Source organism: Schistosoma mansoni (assembly GCF_000237925.1).
Source record: "Schistosoma mansoni, WGS project CABG00000000 data, supercontig 0049, strain Puerto Rico, whole genome shotgun sequence".
Classification (NCBI taxonomy): Eukaryota; Metazoa; Platyhelminthes; class Trematoda; order Strigeidida; family Schistosomatidae; genus Schistosoma; species Schistosoma mansoni.
Window position 1 is genome coordinate 1,955,390 of NW_017386028.1, and position 8,804 is coordinate 1,964,193.

General features: G+C 31.4%; 1 non-coding gene across 1 annotated transcript; it reads left to right on the forward strand.

The window, feature by feature from the left end:
* Nucleotides 1-6,003: 6,003 nt before the first annotated feature.
* Nucleotides 6,004-6,074, forward strand: Smp_tRNA_02290_Pseudo_TTG.1.1. The gene has a single exon. It is a non-coding gene (tRNA).
* Nucleotides 6,075-8,804: the final 2,730 nt, after the last annotated feature.

Consider the following 8,804-nt stretch of genomic DNA (forward strand, 5'->3'; position numbering starts at 1 on the left):
CGACTGACATGCTAAAACTCTAATGCATATTTGGTTGTAAGCAGCTGATGAGAAACCACAATATATAATGAATTCATATTATTCTGCATCAATATTTGTTCTGTCTTTATTTAAATTCATAAAGGGAATTAATTGCATGAGAAATTATATAAGTGAATTCTAAAAACAATTGATTTGTACAACAAAATTTATTATGTAACACATGTAATTTTCTTTCTAATTACATCTTGGTTTTTTTTAATGATAACATTTAATTACAATTGTTTGATGAATTGCAAAGTAATTAATTGTATAATTCTATAGGGTTGAGATCATGAGTGAATTGAAGCTAGACCATCATGGAAAACTTGGAAGAACTGGACGACCGTTTCGTTTCATTGTAGGACTCCTCAGCAGTGCGCATCCACGATCCCACTAGTGACTGGCTTCAAGAGGTAATTCGTGGAGTTCTAGTGAGAAACAGTGACTAGTGAAGTTCAACCAGGTCTGTTGTGAGATAGTAACTCAATGAAGACAATGGTGGATATGTCACTCAATTTCGTGAATCGGTTAAAGTTAGACATTAACATCGTTGGATGCCGGTCAGCTCAGTGGTCTATTGGTTAAGCGCTCGCACGCGAGACTGATAGATCCTGGGTTGGAATCTCAAGAGGTGAGGTCGTGGATGCGCACTGTTGAGGAATCCCACAATAGGACGAAACAGCCGTCTAGTGTTTCCAGGTTTTCCATTGTGGTCTAGCTTCAATTGACCCATGATCTTAATTATTGAAATTACTATAATATTCAGGGTTCAAAATAAGCATAAGATTAATCAGTCGTAAAGTTAATATTAAAAATAAGTAATGTTATTCAGTGTGGTTTAATTTTCAATAAAACGTAACCAATATTTAGTACATATTTGCTTTAAATTTATTCGTTACTATGGAGAACAAGTTGTTTGAACTTTATAATATCATCATTAAAAAGATTCTGATTCAATTAAATTATAATTTGCTATCCAAACAGTGAATGTACCCATTTCATAATAATTATGGAAACTATAAATTAACTGTTGTTTAATTTTGAAATGATTTCAGATTGGGTTTTTGTGGAGATTTTAGTAATTTTAATAGTTGAGATCATAAGTCAATTGAAACTAGACCATCATGGAAAACCTGGAAGGAATTGACTCATCATCACAACTATTAAAATTTGAACTAATATGTTAAAATAATCCTTTTTTTTGGTTACATCATTTCATTCGACAGAATTTCCATGCTATATTTTCAGTTAGAGATACGATATAAAATGTATTTCTAATAATATTATCTATTGGGTTGCATCTACTCTTTCTATATTGAATGGAACACTTTGAATCGAATTCATACCCGTTGTATAAGCCATTAGTCCTCTAAACTTGATAGTACAGGGAATAATACGTTTATGTTTGGGGTAAAATGTACTGGATTCGAATACTAATTTAATATTAACACTAAGATTCAGATACATGCAATTGATCCATTCCGAAATAGACGAGACAGGAGTACTGGATTTCGTTTCTAACTTTTATTAAACTTAACTAAATCAATGAAAATGTTTAACCGTTATTTTGGACACTTATTTAGATGACTACAAACATTAGATAAATAATATAAAAACTTAAATCAATGTTGACAGTATTCATTGTACCAAAAATAAATAGTTATTTTGAAAAAATTCATATTTTGAACTAGCTTTAAGAAACAAATATTTCTGTCATTTCCACAGGTAGTAACTTATTGAGATAAGTAAATCATAATTATGTAAATTAATATATTTTGTAAATACCATATTTTTCCTTGGAATGCTGAAAATCCTGTTTCTTGGAACCATGGATGTAGAAATAACCTCTAGTTCTTTCTATATATTTATGGAGAAATGACAGATTCATAACGACGTTCTTATCATAAAATATCTATAAATCTATACAGAAAGCTATACAAGTCATAGTGAACATGAGAAGTTTACAGGTTATCATCCACTTCCCATATATTTAGTAGGTAAAGTTCCTTACTACCACTTATTAACATCACTTAGTATTGTTTGTTTGAATCTCCCTATTGATGTTTAGGATTGCAACTGGTCAGTCCCAGAGTGAACATCAACTCCGAGATGCAGGTACATCCAGCTAACGAGTCCCAAATAGGACGAAACGTGCGTCATGGATTCCACTGCTAGCCACTATCCATCTTTACTTATTAACATCATTTTTAAATTTTTTAAGACACATCACTTCTACCAAAAATAAGTATTCACCTTGCAAATGAGTGTCAAGTGAAATGAAACCTAGGTTCAGTTCAGTATAGTTTCAGAAATTTGTTCATAAATATAGAAAATAATTGTATATCTGATAAACAAGAACTTGATTTATGAATAAGTAGGTTAAGCTTATTTCTTATTATAAACACACGCCACAATTGATCAAAACAGCTGCATATTCTTTAGTTTTTGGTTTTTTGAAATTTAAAGTCTGTATGAAAAAAGTGGGGTAGAATGATAATAAAGCACCAGATTGATTTTTGAAAACATATTTATATAGTTTAAAGGAACTTGTCGACTAATATAGTTAACATGCTTTACTAGGATCAAGTTACTTAGATACTTTAACCTTTTTACATGTATTTCATTTCCACATAAAAAATTAGCGAAGTTTGATGAGCTTCGTTTATTTTAATGTCTGATAGGGTGAACAGACTTTACTTACTTACTTACTTACTTACTTACGCCTGTTACTCCCAATGGAGCATAGGCCACCGACCAATATTCTCCAACCCACTCTGTCCTTGACCTTCCTTTCTAATTCTATCCAATTTTTGTTCATTCTTCTCATGTCTGTCTCCATTTCTCTGAGTAATGTGTTCCTTGGTCTTCCTCTTCTCCTTTGGCCTTCAGGATCCCATATGAGGGCTTGTCTTGTGACGCAGTTGGGTGATCACCTCAATGTGTGTCCTATCCACTTCCAGCGCTTCCTCCTGAAGGTAAACAGAAGATCAGTATTTATCTTATTAGATACTAAAACATAACTTGCATCAATATGTAAGCTTGAAATAATGAAATTCAACTAACAAGACCCATTCGAATTTCATCATAGCTTTCAAGATAAATTCATAAACAGTATATCAAAGGAAAAATAGTGTGAATTTGTAATGAAAGTAATGGAAATGAATAAATACTTATTAAAAAGCAGCTCATGAAAAACAAGATAGAATAAAATGGATCTGGAATATGTTCTGAACCTATGCTTCACAACAGTTGTCTTAAAATATAGGATTCACAGTTCAAGTAGACTTATCGAATTGTAATGACAATACTCTCGAAAATACTCAAAATACTCAAAACAGTTTTATGAGGTAATTTGTAAATCAAAAGTATAAATCTTGATTTCTTTTTAATGAACACTCCAAATTTTACAGAAGTAATGATAAGAATCCCTATGTAATTAACTAGTAATTTCTTCTAACCGATGTCTTGAAAATATATCAGCTGTAGCTCTAATGGTTTTAATTTTAGTAAAATAATGTAGAAGTTCTAATTATTATTTTCTTTCGAAACAGATCAAAAAGTATAGAAGACAATATTTATTTGATTTATAGCAAATAAATCTAAGCATCAGTCCTACTACTGAATTATAAATGAACAAAAATAACTGTTTGAAATCTGATATGTTTAACATCGATGGAGAAATATTTACGTTAGAAGAGGGTTTTGTGAAGATTCCAGTATTTTCATATTTGAAATCATGAGTCGATTGAAGCTAGATCATCATGAAAAACCTGGAAGCACTGGATGACCGCTTCGTCCTATTGTGGGACTCCTCAGCAGTGCGTATCCACGATCCCGCCTCTTGAGATTCCAACCCAGGACCTATCAGTTTCGCGCGTGAGCGCTTAACTTCTAGACCACTTAGCTGACCGGCATCCAATGATGTTCAATCAATCCACGAAATTGAGCAACCATTCACCAATGTCTTCAGTGAGTTGATATCTCACAACAGACCTGGTTGAAGGAGTTCCAGGTTTTCCATGATGGTCTAGCTTCAATTGACTCATGATTTCAACTATATAAAATATTTATATGAAGATTCAAAACAAATTAATAATACATGATCTTGTTAGATTACATTTATCAAATATCTCAGTTATGTTACTAATTAACTATTCACTTATTCTTGGTATATTATTATTATTCTAGTAATAAACCCTTTCAATTAACCTATTTCTTAAAGAAATTAGTTCTGACAATTCACAGTACATTAGTTCTAGTTAACAGAGTGTAACAATTACCACTAACGATATAAATAATTTGAACGATCTCATTTTGTTATAGAATTATTTGAAAGGGGAGTATCAACATTATTGTATTATAAATAATTCTCATAATGACTATATAACAATTAAGGATACAGTTATTCACTTTTCAAAATACTCTATTAAGATATACAAATCTCGAACACAACAATCTAATCATAAGAGTTTCATAGAGAATCATTTATTAAGAAAACTGTATAGATATAAAAGTCCTTTATATAAGAAAAAAAAGGTAATGTTAAGCTAGTTAGTTAATTTGCGGCTTTTTTTTCAAAAAAGAAACAAAAAAAATTGGAAAACAATTTATCATTATGTTAACCTGAAATTCTCTTTGAAGTATAATTTCTCTATATCTGTTTGTTAAATAAAATAATCAATTGGAGAGAAAAATAAATGGGTTTTGCGGTGTGAACTACTTACATCCACTAAAGTAGTATATAACAATGGTCAGGCATTGAATGAATTTCAGTAGAAGATTGATAAGAACAGAACAGGAATGGGACGCAATTGGTATGAAAATATATGAACCATAATAATCAGAGACTATAGACTGATATTTGCAGAAAGTATAGTCAAGATTGAGACAATTGTTTGATAGTTTGCAAATTAACTGTTTACTGTATGGTTGTTGGATTTTAATGAGATAGTCTGTATTTCTCGTGTCCAATATATAATCGATTGTCCCCATTCGTGTTCTTTTTTAATACAGGTTGACCATTGATAATTTCATAACATTTAATTTTAAGATGAAGAATCGATTTATTGATTATCTTGATTATAGTTTGCAATAAACATTTTCTTTGAAATGAAAAGTAAAATATAAACATCAACTAGGTACTTATAGTTCTCAAATTTATATTGATTTCATTTGTAAATTAATCTAAACAATTAGTTCATAACCCCTTGATGTCGGTTGTCATAATTTGAATTATGCAGATAATTTCTAGAATATTGTATGTACATTTCGATCTTAGCTATCATATGTTAGCTATACACAAATGATTCTAATTAACAAATTAATAGAAAAAAAAAAGTCAGAAAAACATCATTATATAAAAAGTAAATTCAATTTTTCCAGTGATGTAATAGCATAATGAAAGGAACATATGAAGTACATAAAACGTACTGTGTTTATGATATACAATAAAAATGAGATGGTGTAGAAGATTTGTAGCTTAAATGGGTGATTTTGATGGAGTTTTGTTTTCTGTGGTAGATGGTTTGGTCGTGGAGCTTTCATCGTTCTTTTGAACGACATCATCAGCACAAACTTCGGTTAGAAGTAAAGTGTTTGAATTACATCATTACTGATATTTAAAAAACAGACCGTAACATTTCCGTCAAGGGGGGTTAGGGATTTAAAAAAAACTAGTAAATTAAGCAATCAGATGAATGTCAGTATCTGTTACTATATTAGTTTATAAGCTTGGAAATTATATAGGATGAAGAATAACTTATCGTTTTATAAACAAATAGTTGAAAACGAAATAACTCTATGTATTAAATTCATTTAGTATTGTTTGTTTGAATATTCCCATTAATGTTTAGGACTGCGACTGGTCAATATCTAATTAGCATATTTGCGTACTGTGCGTATTGCCTCGATATAGCCTTAATTAACAGGTATTATAAACAAAGATGGATAGTGGCTAACAGTGGAGTCCAGGACGCTATCAGGACTCAGTGGCCGAGTGGATAAAGCGATGGCGTTTGAAGCGAAAGGTACTGGGTTCGAGTCCCGGAGTGAATATCAACTCTGAGATGTAGGTACATCCAGCTGAAGAGTCCCAAATAGGACGAAACGCGCGTTCTGGATTCCACTGCTATCCACTATCCATCTTTGCCTACAACTCTATGTATTATATTAAATAGGAATAATATATTTGTAAAATCTCAGGGAATGAATTCTTAAGTAAATCCAACGTTTCGCCTGGCAATCTGGTTCAAGCTTTTTCGAGGAAATATAATCAAACATCAAAATTATTGAATATAAATAGCTTTGAAAAAGCTTGGATCAGATTACCAAGGCGAAACGTTGGATTTACTTCAAATTCAATTCGCTGAGATTTTACAAATAAATTTATTCTTCCTATTTAATGTCTTACATCAACTCGGTGCCCAAATACTGTGAAACTATTTGCTCTAATTTAAACGAAAGTTCTTATATATCTATGTATTATATCTATTGAATAATTGAAGATCACATACTTCAATTATATCATTAAGAGATTTGAATATTCTGACTGAAAATATGGTTAATCTACAAGAAAATATAAATGAGAATTATTCATTTTTATATCATTACTGATAAAGATTTATTAATATTTTATATTAAAAATCAATTAATCTTATCATTTACAACACGAAAAGCAAACATGTTTTTATTTACTCTGAAGAAGTAGCTTACATTAAGTCACGAAACGTCAGAAACACACACACACATTAGACTATTAAAAGATATTTTTTTATTATGATTTTCTTTAAAGTGTTAATTTAAGTAAACTATGTATGTGTGAACACAAATGAATGTCTGAAAATCAGGAATATATAAGTAGTACAATAAAACAGAAATTGAATTAGCATCAAAGACTTTATCTTTTATGCTTAGAGCATTATAAACAACTAAAATTCATATTTCTAATCTTCCGTTATAATATAACTAGACTGTCATGATGATATATTGACAATAAGTTAATAAAAGAGTTTCATTATGTCAAATTAATTAGTCGTAATTGTATTAAGCAGTAAATATGACTTTTTGTTTGTTATAATACATTATAACATAGTATAGTTATGCAAAGATGGATAGTGGATAGCAGTGAAATTTAGGATGCGCGTTTCGTCCTATTTGGGACTTTTCAGCTGGATGCATCTGCATCTCAGAGTTGATGTTCACTCTCGGACTCGAACCCAGTACCTTTCGCTTCCAACGCTATCGCGTTATCCATCTTTGCTTACAATGCTTGTAAATTAAGGCTATATCAAGGCAATACGCACAGTATGCACATATACCAATTAGAGACTGACCAGCTGCAGGCCTAAACATCAATGGGAAGATTCAAGCAAGCAACACTAAGTGAATAGTATAGTTATATTGTAAGGGTAATTTTCTTTTTTTCTAGAAATAGTTTCATTGGAAATTTTGGTGTTGTAAATTGTAGCTATGAAAATCAAAATATATATGGGTTTCTAGTCTTTGGTATATGTATGGACATCATGGAATCCTGAAGGTCAAAGGAAAAATGAAGACCAAAGAACACATTACGCCGAGAAATGAAAACAGACATGAGAAGAATGAACAAAAGTTGGATAGAACTATAATAGAAGGCGCAGGACAGAGTGGGTTGGGGAATGCTGGTTGGCGGCCTATATTATATTGCGGGTAACAGGCGTAAGTAAGTAAGTATATATGAACATACACAACTCTAAATGGGTAAGTTTTATACTATGAGCGAATATATCAAAAGATTCAGTGAAGAGAATTTCGATCGGTATAAAGTGTATTCAGAAGAAAACTTTATCAATGTCATTAACAGATAGGCACTGTTTCAACTAATCAAAACAAAATAGTAATAATATCCCCCAAATGCCTTAGTATGGCTGAGGATGAGAAGAGTCAGCTCTCTCTCTCTCTCGAAATGCTCTCACATGGCCACGTGCATATAACCACTACCAGGGAAGTCCTACTCACTGCCTTCTCGTGAAGGGGATGTTGTTTACTAAATTAAGAGGACGAAAAGTGAATGTACGACGCTTTGACCGGGCGTGGTGAACATTGTAAGTCCACCTAGGGGAGTTGAAAAAAACCCTGATCCTAAACCACTGGTGCACATGGGCTCCAGAATCCTGAGGAAACAAATGGCGTATGAACCAATTATTAGTTATTGGCTACCATGGGACTTCATCTCCTTACGTTGCCCCACTGCCTTGTGGGTCAGACCTTTAAGTCAAAGGCTGGAGGTGTGGCTTCCTAAGAGAACCATATGTTTCGGTTTGAGCACCTGCGCAGTATCGTAGCGTACAGACAAATCAAATGACTTTTGTAGCGCATATATATTCAGTGCTCCTTTCTACCAATAATTATGTGCTCAAATCATATTATTAATAATAATAACCTTTGAATCACTACGTGTTTTTTTCCTATTTATTCCTGGTAAGAAATTCCTTCCTGGTTGATTTTTACATGAAGTTCAAGCTAAAAAATTATTAGTCAATAAATATCGAAACATCATCATCAAGAATGTAGAGTTCATTATTCTTATCTAACTAATTATAAAGTTGTTGAATATTTAGGACACTATAACTTATGATTACTTAAGAGAAACAATGTATAAATCGACTGAATTGAACTAAAAAACGATCTAATTATATTCTATCCACACCCAAGTTTATTATTTAAATGACTTTTTATTGAATATTTAAATGGATGATTATTATTTGTTATTAACTTATAATTATCATATCTTTTTTTTAGTAAAT